Source organism: Mixophyes fleayi, chromosome 10, assembly GCF_038048845.1.
Source record: "Mixophyes fleayi isolate aMixFle1 chromosome 10, aMixFle1.hap1, whole genome shotgun sequence".
NCBI classification, from domain to species: domain Eukaryota; kingdom Metazoa; phylum Chordata; class Amphibia; order Anura; family Limnodynastidae; genus Mixophyes; species Mixophyes fleayi.
This window is the reverse complement of record NC_134411.1, coordinates 62,309,275-62,324,735: the sequence shown is the minus strand read 5'-3', so window position 1 is coordinate 62,324,735 and position 15,461 is coordinate 62,309,275. Positions and strand designations below refer to the sequence as shown.

General features: G+C 47.2%; 1 protein-coding gene across 1 annotated transcript in view; it reads right to left on the bottom strand.

Annotated features, from left to right (window-relative positions):
• SLC6A2 (solute carrier family 6 member 2) overlaps positions 1-15,461 on the bottom strand; it is a 548,687-nt gene that overhangs the window by 116,086 nt on the left and 417,140 nt on the right. The window lies entirely within an intron of this gene.

Below are 15,461 nucleotides of genomic sequence, written 5' to 3'. Positions count from 1 at the left end.
GCCTGCAGTATGAATGGTGCAACCCGTGTAGTTCCCGGGTCTCACCATTCATACTGTAAAAAAAAAAATTGGGAAGTAAAAAAAAAGTAAAAAAAAAAGATTTTAATTAATAAAAAATACATAACAAATGTTTACTTAACTTATTTTCAGCCAGCGGTGTCTCCGGTGCGTTGCCGGCTGTCAGGGGGACCTCTGGGTACTAAAATGATGTAATTTCTAATGGACTAGAAATGACGTCATTTTAGTACCCAGAGGTCCCCCTGACAGCCGCCAACGCACCGGAGACATCGCTGGCTGAAAATAAGTTAAGTAAACATTCGTTTTGTATTTTTTAGTAATTAAAATCTTTTTTTTCACTTTTTTTTTCTAAAACCCGGGTCGGGCAGGTGCAGTATGAACCCGCCCGACCCGGGAATCTTCTTATCTATACTGCCCTGTGCCCCGGCAATATCCCGGGTTAACAACCCGGGATATTCCCGGGGCGGCAGTATGAAAGTGGTATTAGTGAAGAAATAAATCATAGTGTACACCAGTAAAGAAATATCTTATAGTAACCCGTTACTTAGGAAATAAATCAGAGTGCACACTGAAAAAAAAATATTGCCAACGCATATAACTGAATCAGTAATGCCACAAAATCTTCTGCAGTGCAGTCAGATTAATAAATACCTACAATCTTCCATATGGGGAAAAAATACCCAAATAGATGAAACGGAACGGTTCAGAGGAGCTCCCAATGTAAAATGAGTTAACGTCTGGTAGCCCACCTACTTAAAAGATGGGCAGCCAATCAGTAGTCGTCTCATATCCATGCTACTTAGTATTGCACTGGGCTGTTACAAAACGTAGGATAAAACCAGATGCTTCCCATACATTTTTACCAGGATATTTTTCCTAAAGTTTGGGCTAAACTGCATGTGATTTAGAGGTTTTTAAAAACCACCACACATCTTCATGGGTTCATCCTCCAAACTGCAGTATAGTAAATCCTGCAGATTGGAGGTGAAAAGGTCTAAATATCTGGTATGAAAATGCACCCCCATGTCTGTCACAAAGCACTGGGAAGTGGTATATATCCTACTATATCCTACTATGTGATGCTGATGCTGATGGGCAAAGAGGCATGGGGTCTAACATATCCCCAGTGTCCACCAGCCCCCCCCCCCCCCCCCTTCCCCTGACAGGGAGCTTTGCTCTCAGCCCAGTCACTAGTGAGGTAGCTGGAGTCACCAGTAGGGAGTAGAGCACGCCCGATCAGTAACAGAATAAACAATGGGTAACCAATGGATAGGTTAGGGTAGCCGACGTATGAACCTGGAAATCCCCAAAAATTGTGAGGCAAAAGGTAGTCAGGAACATGAAGCATTGAAAATGAGGATATCCCATATATCACAACCAGTGGAGTACTGTGAAACTGAAAGCACAAGGTAGCAGAACCATAACCATAACCAGACCACAGGGAAAGTGATTAAAAAATCTGGCACTGCCCTTGAATAGGAAGTCCAATTACAAATCTGGTTGTCAATAACATCATATGACAGCTGAATGCAGATGAGGAATTCTAACGTTGCATGTAGCAATAGGTGCGCTTGCCCAGTCCGGCCATCAGTGGACCAGGAAATCACATCCTGGTGCCAGCAGTACGTGCCGGTCGTCTGTTATCACAGAGTGGCAAATTATATATATATATATATATATATATATATATATATATATATATATGGAATGCACTCAAATTACATCATTGAAATCGTGCACAGTCCATAAAAATAAAAATAAATCCATGGATGTTTAGTGTATATGAACAGACCAGCACCCTTAAACAAAAATTTCAAAGCTATTAATGAAGTATAAAATATGTTACAGAGTAATGCCCAATGATTTCTTTAGTGTTCCACAAAGGCCCCTGAGGAAAGTGTGGAATACTGGAATGATCATTGGTTATTACGTATTCTATACTTCATTAAATGTTTTGATATTTTTTTCGACATTTTTTCTAAGACTGTGCTGGTCTGTTCATATACACTAAACATCCATGGAATAGGAATATATTAGGGATGAGTGGGCTCGGATTCTCGCAAACCGAATACCCCTGAACAGTGCGGATTCGAGCCCGATCCGGCACTGTTCGGGTATTCCCGCTGATGGCAAAACTGAAAACGAGGCTTAACGTCCTAATCCCGCCGTCGGATCTCTCCAGATCCGGATTCTTTATATTCCCCGCTTGCCGCCGCCATCTTCACTTGGGCATTGATCAGCGAAGAGAGAGGGTGTGTTAGGTGTCCTCTGTCCTGCTCTTTTTCGTGGTGCTGTCCTGTGCTGTGTCCTGCTCAGTCCAGTGGTGCTGTGTCCTGTGCTCTGTCCTGCTGAGTCCATTAGTGCTGTGTCCTGTGCTCTGTCCTGCTAAGTCCAGTGGTACTGCAATATAACTACGTTCACTGTTCCTGCCGTATATAAGTCCATTGGTACTGCAATATAACTACGTTCACTGTTCCTACAGTATATAAGTCCATTGGTACTGCAATATCACTACGTTCACTGTTCCTGCAGTATATAAGTCCATTGTTACTGCAATTATTATTATTATTATGATTATTATTATTATTATTGTTTATTTGTAAGGCGCCACAAGGTTTCCGCAGCGCCGTACACAGTACGAACAGTAGACTATACAGGGTAAAACAGTACAGAACAATAAACACAAAGTACCAGTTCTCCAGAAACTCCAGGCAGGCAAATACAGTAGAGACGGAGCGGAAGAACAGGTATGGAGACAGAATGGAAGGGGGGCCCTGCTCATACAAGCTTACATCCTAAGGGAGGGTAAACAAATCAGGCACAGAAGGGAGCCAGTGAAGCAAAGGGGGGAGAAAAAAAAAAGGTGCCAGGGGAGAAACAGAGGAGATGAGAGGCTAAGTGGATGGTTGGTAGGCCTTGAGGAACAGGTGAGTTTTAAGTGCCCGCTTGAAGGAGCACAGATTGGGTGAGAGACGGATGGAGCGAGGGAGGTCGTTCCAGTGAAGGGGGGCAGCGCGGGAGAAGTCTTGGATTTTGGAGTGGGAAGAGGTGATCAGAGTGGAGGAGAGGCGGCGATCATTGGCCGAGCGCAGGGAGTGGGCGGGAGTGTGAATGGAGAGGAGGTTAGAGATGTAAGGGGCAGTAGACTGGGAGAGAGCCTTGTAGGTGGTGGTAAGGCGTTTGATAAGGATTCTGAAGGGGAAGGGGAGCCAGTGTAAGGCAAGACAGAAAGGGGAGGCAGAGGAGGAGCGGCGTGAGAGGAAGATGAGTCTCGCAGCTGCATTGAGTATAGAACGTAGGGGGGAGAGGTGGGAGCAGGGGAGGCCAGTAAGGAGGAGGTTGCAGTAGTCGAGGCGGGAGATGATGAGAGCATGGATGATAGTTTTGGTGGCATCTTGAGAGAGGAAGGGACGGATGCGGGCAATGTTACGGAGTTGGAAGCGACAGGCTTGGGCAAGGGATTGAATGTGGGGGGCAAAAGAGAGAGAGGAGTCGAGAGTGATTCCCAGGCAGCGGAGTTGGGTGACAGAGGAGATAGTGGAGTTGTTAACAACGATAGAGAGGTTATGGTGGGAAGAGTGTCTGGGTGGGGAAAAGACAATGAGTTCAGTTTTGGAGATGTTAATTTTAAGAAAGTGTGAAGACATCCAGGAGGAGATGGCTGAGAGGCAGTCAGTTACACGAGAGAGGAGGGAGGAGGAAAGGTCAGGAGAAGAGATGTAGAGTTGAATATCATCAGCATAAAGGTGATACTGAAGACCGAACGAGGAGATGAGAGCTCCAAGGGAGGAAGTATAGAGCGAAAAGAGTAGAGGGCCAAGAACAGAGCCCTGAGGGACTCCAACAGGGAGAGGGGAGGGGGTGGAGGAAGAACCAGACTTGGATACAAAGAAGTAGCGGTTGGCAAGGTATGAGGTGAACCAGGCATGGACAGAGCCAGAGAGGCCAAGAGAGAGAAGAGTTTGCAGCAGGAGGGGGTGTTCGACGGTGTCGAAGGCCGCAGAGAGGTCAAGAAGGATGAGTATGGAGTAGTGACCCTTGGATTTGGCTAATAGGAGATCATTAGTAACTTTTGCCAGGGCTGTTTCGGTGGAGTGGAGGGGGCGGTAGCCGGATTGGAGAGGGTCAAGGAGGGAGTTGTCAGAGAGGTGTCTGGTGAGGCGGCTGCAGACAATCCGCTCAAGTAATTTGGAGGCATATGGGAGAAGAGAGATAGGGCGGTAGTTAGCAAGAGAGGTGGGGTCAAGATTGGGTTTCTTGAGGATAGGGGAGATAAGAGCGTGTTTGAATAAGGATGGGACAACACCAGAGGAGAGTGATAGGTTGAAGAGGTGTGCGAGGTAAGAGCAGGCAGTAGGAGAGAGAGAGCGAAGGAGTTGGGAGGGGATGGGATCGAGAGGACAGGTAGAGGGTGGAGAGGAAAGAATAAGGGAGCGAACTTCTTCACCTGATGTGGGGATGAAGGAGCACCACAGCTGGTTGATGGCGGGAGGTGAAGCGATGAGGGTGGCTGGAGAGGGGTGGGTGGAGGAGATGTTCAGTCTGATAACTTCAATTTTGGAAGAGAAAAAGGAGGCGAAGTCAGAAGCAGAGAGGGAAAGAGGGACAGTGGGAGGGGGGGAGAGGAGGGAGTTGAAAGTGGCAAAGAGGCGGCGGGGATTGGAGGACTGAGAAGAAATGAGTGACTTAAAGAAGGATTGTTTAGCGAGGGACAGGGCAGAGCAGAAAGAGGAGAGGATGAATTTGAAGTAAAGGGAGTCAGCCAGGGAAAGAGATTTCCTCCAGAGGCGTTCGGCTGTGCGAGAGCACTTTTGGAGGGAGCGAGTGTGTTTGGAGTGCCAGGGTTGGGGAATAAGGCGACGACGGCGGATGGAAGAGGCTGGGGCAACTGTGTCCAGGGCAGTAGTGAGGGATTGGTTGTAGAGAGAGGACACCTGATCAGGGCAGGCCAGAGAGGGAAGTGGTGATAGGAGAGTATCAAGAGAGGAGGAGAAGGAGATGGGGTCGATAGCATCAAGGTCACGCCTAGTCAGGGTGGCTTTAGGCGAGGTGGGAGCAGGGGAGGAGGACAGAGTGAAGGAGAGGAGATGGTGGTCAGAGAGAGGGAAGGGAGAGTTGGAGAACTCAGAGAGATCACAGAGGTGAGAGAAGACAAGGTCGAGGGAGTGACCAAGACAGTGGGTAGGGGAGGAGGTCCACTGAGTGAGGCCAAGGGAGGAGGAAAGGGTGAGAAGTTTGATGGTGGCAGGGTCAGAACAGTTGTCAATGGGGATGTTAAAGTCACCCAGTATAATGGAGGGCAGGTCAGAGGAAAGATAGTGGGGGAGCCAGGCGGCGAAGTTGTCGAAAAAAAGAGAGGTAGGGCCAGGGGGACGATAGATGACGGAGATACGGAGGTGGATGGGGGAGAAGAGCCGAATGGAGTGGACTTCAAAGGAGGAGAAGGAGAGGGAAGGTAAAGTGGGTATGACCCGAAAAGTGCAGTTAGGGGATAGGAGGAGGCCCACTCCCCCACCTGGACGCTCATTTGGTCTGGTGGAGTGGGTGAAAGAGAGGCCCCCATAGGAGAGTGCGGCAGGGGAGGCAGTGTCAGAGGAAGTGAGCCAGGTTTCAGTTATGGCAAGAAGATTAAGAGAGTTAGAGATGAACAGGTCGTGGATGGAGGGCAGTTTGTTACGGATGGACCTGGAGTTCCAGAGGGCACACGAAAAAGGGAGGGATGGAGAATGGGAGATATGGATGAGATTGTCAGGGTTGATGGAGCGAGGGGGTGGATGAGAGATGGGACAGAGAGATTTGGGGCCTTGACGGGGGCTAGGGGAGAGGATGGGTATAGGAAAGGAGCGAGGCGGCATGATGAGAGACAGGGGAACAAGAGAACGGCCAGAGGGAGCAGGGGGGGTGTGAGGGAGAAGCGCAGAGGGGAGGGCAGCAATAGGGAGTTCAAAGTGAAACAGAGCCCTAACGAACAGAGTAAACAGTGAGTAGGACGGTAGGGGCTATAGAACCGATTAGAACAGTAAGGCAGTGGCAGAGACAGTATGGAGTGCAGTTGACATTCAGATATAATTGAAGTAAAATGAAATATAATAAGATAAAATGCAATACAGTAGAATAAGTTATTAGGCGTTCTGGTGAGACGTTAGATCCGGAGAAAATGTAGGTCCCGAGTCCAGGAGACCAAAGGTTCAGGAGGGCCAAAGTCCAGGAGGGCCAGAAGGGCTAGGTGGGTCCAGGTTTTAGGAGAGTCAAAAGGACTAGGTGGTCCAGAGTTCGGGAGAGCCAAAATGACAAAGGCGGGTCAACAGTTCTGGAGTGCCAGATGGACTAGGTTGGTCCAGAGATCAGGAGGGCCAAAAGGACTAGGAGGGTCCGGAGTTCAGGTGGGCCAAAAGGAATAGGTGGGTCCAGAGTACAGGTGGTCCAAAAGGACTATGTGGGTCCAGAGTACAGGTGGGCCAAAAGGACTAGGTGGGTCCAGAGTACAGGTGGGTCAAAAGGACTAGGTGGGTCCAGAGTACAGGTGGGCCAAAAGGACTAGTTGGGTCCAGAGTACAGGTGGGCCAAAAGGACTAGGTGGGTCTAGAGTGTAGGAGGGCCAACAAGGACTAGAAGTGTCCAGAGTTCAGGTGGGCCAAGGGACTATGTGGGTCCAGAGAGCAGGTGGGCCGATTGGACAAGGTAGGGTAGGGTAGTGGCAGCGGTAGTGACTGTGAGTGGACCAAGGTCGGGGGGGAGAGGGGGAAGTGCACAGAGGAAACCAGGGAGGCTATGAGGGCTAATGGTGGGGCAATGAGCAGAGGAGACCCAGCGGGAGAAAGGCTCAGAGTCGACTAACTACCGACTTACCAGCGGAGAGAAGGCAGCGTGGTGGCATCCGATCCGTGGCTGGAGATGGCCTCAGGACAGGAGCGGAGTAGCAAGGAGAGCGGCTTCCATGGGGCAGCAGGAGACAGCAGGAGACGGCGTCTGGAGGAGCAGGCCACCGGCGGTGAGGGAAGGCTGCATGGAGGTTGGAGACATCATCAGGAGCAGGAGGACATGTGCGGTGAGCGATGGCAGCGTGGAGGTTGGAGACCGCATGGAGACCGGAGATGGCGTCGGGTCTGTAGCAGCAGGAGACAGCAGGCTGGAGAAGTCAGACCGGAGCAGCAGACAGCAGGCCGGAGCAGTGGGACCGTGAGACAGCAGACAGAGGAGGAACAGCGGGACCGCAGGCAGACCGGAGAGGAGACCAGACGTGGCAGCGACAACAACAGCGCCAGGACCTGAGCCGGAGCAGCACGTGGGAGCGGCAGCGTGTATGATGTCATCAGCAGAGAAAGGAGCATCAGGGTCTGAAGAGCCAGGACGGAGGCAGCACAGCGGCAGGCGATCCAGGTAAGATTCAACTGGATAAGGCCCCGTGTAGAGGTAGAAGTCCCGGAGGTAGTACTAGTCTCGGTGGAGGTAGTAGTCCGGGTGGTTCAGTGGGTTTTCAGCGGATAGTGGTGCCCAAGCCACAGGATAGAGTGGAGGTGGGGGCCAGGGACCGTGCACCCGAGAGGAAGGTAGCCAGCATCATGGGCAAATAGCAGCGGGCACTAGGAAGGCATCTTTGGTGAAAATGCAGGCCCAGAGAAGGATTCAGCTGGGCATCAGCGGAGAGTAGGCCTGTTCAGTAACTTGGTTCAGTGACTAAGTAAAGTCGTACTGCAATATAACTACGTTCACTGTTCCTGCAGTATATAAGTCCATTGTTACTGCAATATAACTACGTTCACTGTTCCTGCAGTATATAAGTCCATTGGTACTGCAATAAAACTACATTCACTGTTCCTGCAGCATATAAGTCCATTGGTACTGCAATATAACTACGTTCACTGTTCCTGCAGCATATAAGTCCATTGGTACTGCAATATCACTACGTTCACTGTTCCTGCAGTATATAAGTCCATTGTTACTGCAATATAACTACGTTCACTGTTCCTGCAGTATATAAGTCCATTGTTACTGCAATATAACTACGTTCACTGTTCCTGCAGTATATAAGTCCATTGGTACTGCAATATAACTACGTTCACTGTTCCTGCAGTATATAAGTCCATTGGTACTGCAATAAAACTACGTTCACTGTTCCTGCAGCATATAAGTCCATTGGTACTGCAATATCACTACGTTCACTGTTCCTGCAGTATATAAGTCCATTGGTACTGCTGTATAACTCCAGTCCAGTGGTACTGTCCTGTGCCGCATATAATTTTTTTAGGCCTTTGCCGGGTGTGTGTGGTTTAGGGGTACGCTCTCTTGTGCTGCATATAATGGAGTACAAAAATTTGGAGGATAAAGTAGGGAAAGATCAAGAACCACTTCCTCCTAATGCTGAAGCTGCTGCCACTTGTCATGACATAGACGATGAAATGCCATCAACGTCGTCTGCCAAGGCCAATGCCCAATCTCCTAGTAGAGGGCATATAAATTCCAAAAAGCCAAAGTTCACTAAAATTAGCAAAAAAAGGAAATTAAAATCATCTGAGGAGAAACGTAAACTTGCCAATATGCCATTTACGACACGGAGTGGCAAGGAATGGCTTAGGCCCTGGCCCGTGTTCATGACTCGTGGTTCAGCTTCACCCAAGGATCTAAGGACTCCTCCTCCCCCCCTCTAAAAAATTTAAGAGAGTTAAGCTGTCATCAACAACACAGCAAACAACTCTGCCTTCTAAAGAGATGGCATCACAAATCCCCAAGGCGAGTCTAAGGGTGTTGGTGGTTGCAAAGCCTGACCTTCCCATCACTGTACGGGAAGAGGTGGCTCCTTCCACCATTTGCAGCACGCCCTCTGCATATGCTGAAAGGATCAGCCACAGTGCAGTTACAGATTTGGATAATGAAGGTGTCAATGTTGTACACCGGGAGGAGGATATTGATGTAGCTGGCGCTGAGGAGGAACTTGACGAGGAGGATGCTGATGTGGTTATCTTAAATGAGGCACCAGGGGGGGAAACAGTTGTTGTCCATGGGATGAAAAAGCACATCGTCATGCCTGGCCAGAAGACCAAGAAATCCACCTCTTCGGTCTGTAATTGTTTCTTTCCCAATCCGGACAACAAATGTATTGCCATATGTACCTTATGTAAAGCTCAAATAAGCAGGGGTAAGGTTCTTGGCCACCTAGGGACATCCTCCCATATACGTCACCTAAAGAACCTTCATAATTCAGTGTTTAGTTCAGGAGCTGTGGCTAGGACCGTCAGCAGTCCAGGGACACCTAAATCCCTTGGTCCTGTTGTATCCACACCAGCAACACCCTTCTCATCAATTTCCTTCTCGATCTCGTTTGGAGATAGTCCTGCAGGCCATGTCACCAGCATGACTGAGTCCTCTTCAATCCGGTATTCTTCCGGAGGATCCTGCAGCGCTACGCCTACTACTGCCGCTGCTGCTGCTAGTAGTCGGTCATCTTCCCAGAGGGGAAGTCGTAAGACCGCTACGTCTTTCACTAAACAATTGACCGTACAACAGTCGTTTGCCATGAGCACGAAGTACGACAGTAGTCATCCTATGGCAAAGCGGATAACGGCGTCCTTAACAGCTATGTTGGTGTTAGACGTGCGTCCGGTGTCCGCCATAAGTGGAGTGGGATTTAGACAATTGATGGAGGTATTGTGTCCCCGGTACCAAATCCCGTCGAGATTCCACTTCACTAGGCAGGCGATAACCGGGATGTACAGAGAAGTATGAAAAAGTATCCTCAGTGCTCTGAAAAATGCGGTTGTACCCACTGTCCACTTAACAACTGACATGTGGACAAGTGGTTCAGGGCAAACTAAGGACTATATGACTGTGACAGCCCACTGGGTAGATGCATCGCCTTTCACAGCAACAGCAGCAGCATCAGTAGCAGCATCTTCAAAACGCCTGCTCGTTCCAAGGCAGGCAACGTTGTGTATCACCGGTTTTATTAAGAGGCACAACTCTGACAACCTCTTAGAGAAACTGAGGGAAATAATCTCGCAGTGGCTTACCCCACTTACACTCTCCTGGGGATTTGTGATGTCGGACAACGCCAGTAACATTGTGCGGGCATTACATATGGGCAATTTCCAGCACGTGCCATGTTTTGCCCACACAATAAATTTGGTGGTGCAGCATTATCTGAAAAGTGACAGGGGTGTGCAGGATATGCTTACGGTGGCCCGCAAAATTGCGGGACACTTTCGGCATTCTGCCACTGCCTACCGAAGACTGGAGCAGCATCAAAAACGCCTGAACCTGCCCTGCCATCACCTCAAACAAGAGGTTGTGACGCGCTGGAACTCCACCCTCTATATGCTGCAGAGGATGGAGGAGCCACCTACGACATAGGCAAAGGAGTGGGGATGCGCCTGAGTCAAGCGCAGTGGAGACTGATTTCCGTGTTGTGCAAGGTTCTCCAGCTGTTTGAACTTGCCACACGAGAAGTCAGTTCCGACACTGCCAGCTTGAGTCAGGTCATTCCCCTGATCAGGCTGTTGCAGAAGCAGCTGGAGAAAGTGAGGGAGGAGCTGGTAAACCATTGCGATTCCACAAAGCATGTAGCTCTTGTGGATGAAGCCCTTCGTACGCTTTGCCAGAATCCGAGGGTGGTCACTCTTTTAAAGTCAGAGGAATACATTCTGGCCACCGTGCTCGATCCTCGGTTTAAAGCGTATGTTGTGTCTCTGTTTCCGGCGGACACAAGTCTACAGCGGTGCAAAGACCTGCTGGTCAGGAGATTGTCATCTGAAGAGGACCGTGACATGCCAACAGCTCCTCCTTCATTTTCTTCCACACCTGTGGCTGCGAGGAAACAGCTGAGATTTCATAAACAACCCGCTGGCGGAGATGCAGAGAACATCTGGTCTGGACTGAAGGACCCGCCAACCATTGCAGACATGTGTACTGTCGCTGCATTGGATGCTGTCACCATTGAAAAAATGGTGGAGGATTACTTTGCTGACACCATCCAAGTAGACATGTCAGACAGTCCTTACTTTTACTGGCAGGAAAAAAAGGCAGTTTGGAAGCCCCTGTACAAACTGGCTCTATTTTACCTGAGTTGTCCCCCTCCAGTGTGTACTCCGAAAGAGTTTTTAGTGCAGCAGGGAACCTAGTCAGTGAGCGGCGAAGGAGGTTGCTTCCGCAAAATGTTGAGAAGATGATGTTCATAAAAATGAATTATCAATTCTTCAATCAAGACCAGCAATGGCCTCCAGAGACTACAGAGGGACCTGTGATTGTGGAGTCCAGTGGGGACGAATTGATAATGTGTGAGGATGAGGAAGTACACACTGAAGGGGGCGAGGAATCAGAGGATGAGGATAAGGACGACATCTTGCCTCAGTAGAGCCAGTTTACTTTGTACAGGGAGAGATGAATAGCTTTTTTTGTGTGGGGGCCCAAACAAACCAATCATTTCAGCCACAGTAACTTGGTAGGCCCTGTCGCTGAAATATTTGGTTTGCTAAAGTGTGCATGTCCTTTTTCCGCAACATAAGGGTGGGTGGGAGGGCCCAAGGACAATTCCATCTTGCACCTATTTTTTTTCTTTGCCAGCTCGTTTCCAAACGAACCAATCATTTCAGCCACAGTTAGGCCCTGTCGCTGAAATGATTGGTTTGTTAAAGTGCGCATGTCCTATTTCATCAACATAAGGGTGGGTGGGAGGGCCCATGGACAATTCCATCTTGCACCTCTTTTTTTGGCATTATGTGCTCTTTGGGGCCTAGTTTTTCAAACTGCCATCCTGTCTGCCACTGCAGTGCCACTCCTAGATAGGCCACGTGTTTGTGCCGCCCACTTGTGTCGCTTAGCTTAGTCATCCAGCTACCTCGGTGCAACCTTTTGGCCTAAAAACAATATTGTGAGGTGTGAGGTGTTCAGAATAGACTGGAAATGAGTGGAAATGAATGTTATTGAGTTTAATAATAGCGTAGGAGTGAAAAAAAAAAATCTGGATTTTAGCACTTTCATGCTTTTTTTAAAAAAAATCAGAACCCAAAACCAGAACCAAAACCTTAAGTGGGGTGTTTTGGCAAAACCCATTCGAACCCAAAACCTCAAGGTAATCAGAACCCAAAACCCAAAACCAAAAACGCGAAAAGTGGCCGGTGCACACCCCTAGAATATATATATATATATATACATATATATATATATCTACTATATAAATGCCTAGTGGCGTGTGTGAAAAAAAAAAAAAACCAAGCTGCAGCGCCACCTGCTGGGCAGAGTTATACACTGACCTATATATTTCTTGAAGGAGAAGTGACAGTTGGGATGAGAAATATATAGGTCAGTGTATAACTCTGCCCAGCAGGTGGCGCTGCAGCTTGGTGGTTGCCGGGGGTGACAGTGGGGGAGTTTTTAACACCTTAAGTAGCTTGATGAAGGATGTGGCGATGAAGATGAAGGATGAGGTGATGGAGAAAAATGATGAGGTGGTGACATGTGGACAAAACCACGTTAAAAAAGGGCGCTTGCGTCAGGAAGTAACACTCTTCCCCTGAGGAGGCCTGGGCTAGGCCCAAATGCATGACAAGAACCTTTTTAACACCTTAAGTAGCTTGATTTGACTAGAATGCATGAGTATCATGCACGGGTTAACTTGTATGTATATAAATAGTGTGTTTTCTTACAAAAATCCAGAAAGGTTTTGGTCTTGAATCTGGATTACATTAAAATGTAAAAAATAGGTGAGGTGATGTGATTTTGAGCTGTTTCGGCTCATATATTAGTATTTATAGCACTAACATTAATTTACTCTCATTTACAGTCTATTTTCTAATGATCACTTCACAATTATCCAAATTTTCACTCAATTGGACCAAAGTCTTCAGCGAGCTGGCTAGCTAGAATTAGTGACAGAGTAAAAATACATGGCAGTTTACTAAAAGATACAATCACCATTTCTGCTTTAATTTTATTTTAATTAAATTCCCTACCTCACATTATAAGTTGACTTTGCGTTCCTACATTTGAACCTTTGTCAAAACAACCACATAAAAGGCATGTCAAACTCAAAACCCCAATTGGTCCAAATAATCATAGTCTAAGATTGTGTGGGCCGCAAGCAAAAGAAAAAGTCTCATATGCAATTCTGTATTCTGTAAGGTATTTTAAGAAAAAACAAAAATAAAGTTTAATGTTTCCTTCCCGATGCTTGACACTGTGCCCTCCATGATGCTTTTGCTCCCCTTTCTGTTTCCCCTATTTCACAGTGCCCTTCATTATGCTGATTTTGCTCCACTTTCTGTCTCCCCTATTTTACACTGTTCCCTCCATTATGCTGCTTTTGCTCCCCTTCACTTACCTTTCTGTTGCCTTCTTTCTCCTCTTCTGTCTTCTTCTCTTTTTCTTGTGGCTGCTCCCTGGGCCATCCGGACTACAAAAGTCGGGTGTGACAACTTCACGCCAAACATTCAGTGCTAGGGGAAGGAGGGAAGAGCAGATGGGGGGAGCAACTCTTGGCGCCCACCCTGCCTTGCTCAACTCCCTGACCACGGGCCACAAAAAATATGCTTTTGCAGCCCATGGGCTGCGAGTTTGACACCGCTGACATAGAACAACAGAAAAGACAGATATTAAGAAAAACATGTAGTTACCCGACTTCTTATGCAATCCCAGATTGTCTTCAGTTGCAGTTCATGATTCATCAAAAGGTGATAGTCTGCATACCACTGCAAAATATATGAGGCAAGGGCTCCCGTGTATTTTCTATGATGCACTCCAAACAATATGCATTCCACCTTGGAACACCAAAATGGCAGTGGCAATACCGGAAGTACACAGACAAGTTTTCATTAAAGGAACCAAACACAGCAATATCTAGTTGAGTCATTGGGACACCTACCTAGTAGGGATGTATTCCCCATGAAAACCTAAGACATGTGCCTAGGAAGTGCAATAGAACACATTAACTGGAAGTGTAAGGGCACACTGCCTGTGTAACAAGCATTTTGGCTCCAGGTTTTGCCTCATTTTCAGATTCGATTTTGGCACTAGAAATCAAGCCGTGTTTTCTATCTACTTGGAACCCCAATATACATATATATATATATATATATATATATATATATATATATATAGTGACCATTTGAGGGGAATAGATATTATCTCCTGGGATAGATGACGACGAACAGCAGCAATAATTAACTTGACTGCAGGGTTTTCATTTTCACTGCCCTCAACCAGTTTTGTTAGCACAAACAATACATGAATAAAACCCTTGCCTGTCCGACACTTACTTAAACATTTGTGAAGACCCTCACACCTGCGCAGAACCTTACGTCCCATACACAAATCATATATATTAACAAAGTTGCTCACCACAACAGTGTCTCTCAGGAGGCATCCAACCTCCTACCCAGGACTGAGAGAGAGATTGGCAGAGCTGCAGCATTTTACAGTCATCACTCACCTGTAGCTCCTAATAAGTCTGCCATGAGCCTGCAGACCAGAAGACTCGGACTGGGCCTTTTGCATGGAGCACCCTGCTTTCTCCATACAAAACACCAGGGACCCTTACCAGCTTTTCCTAAGCCGAACATACTCTTTTGGAATCCTCTTGCTATATAAATCAATCTCCCTGGGTGTAAAAACATGCAAGTCAGCCAGCCTGGGACATAGATACCTGCCATCTAGACCAATGACTCTGTCACATTATATATATCTATATCTATTTGTACATCTATATATATATATAAAATGCAGAGATAAAGATATCCTGGTGCAATTTACCACCTCAAATAAGGAAATATAACATTAGTGTATGACATACACATAAAAAAGTCCAAGGTATGAAAAGTCCTAATTACTTTCACTCATGTAAGAGCGGCAGCCCACAAACGCCTGGAACCAGATGGTCAATCCGGAAAAGAGGAGGTAGTCACTGCAACATGCGGTATGCATGATCGGTTCATTGCTCCTGAGGAGGTCTGGATTAACCCAGACGAAACGCGTCGAGCTTGGTTGTTCTTTTATGCTGTTTCCTATACCTGATGTAAGTTCTCTTATTACTTTGTTTATTAAATCCATTTGTATATTACATCGCATTCTCTCCAATTTTATTTTGCCGCCATTTGGGAGAGTGATTGGTTGTGGAACACGTCTAAACAAGGAAATTTCTGGTTTACCACCTGAGAAGTGCTATTTGAGAAGTGCTGTTTCTTTCAGAGACGTCTGGTACGCATATTGCATATATATTTTTGTTGTCCTATGTGAATGGGCTTAACATCTGGGCTATAAACACCTTTCTCACTATAAATGGCTGTGATACTGGTAAACGGTGTTGTCATCATTTTTTCATGTGGTGTTATTTACCATACATACAATACTACACTATGTCTGCTTTTTTCTGCATTATCTTTTTATTGAGCCGAGGTCCAGAGGCACAGCCATTGAGGATGACCCAGTATATGACAAGATCTCCTTACTTAACCTCA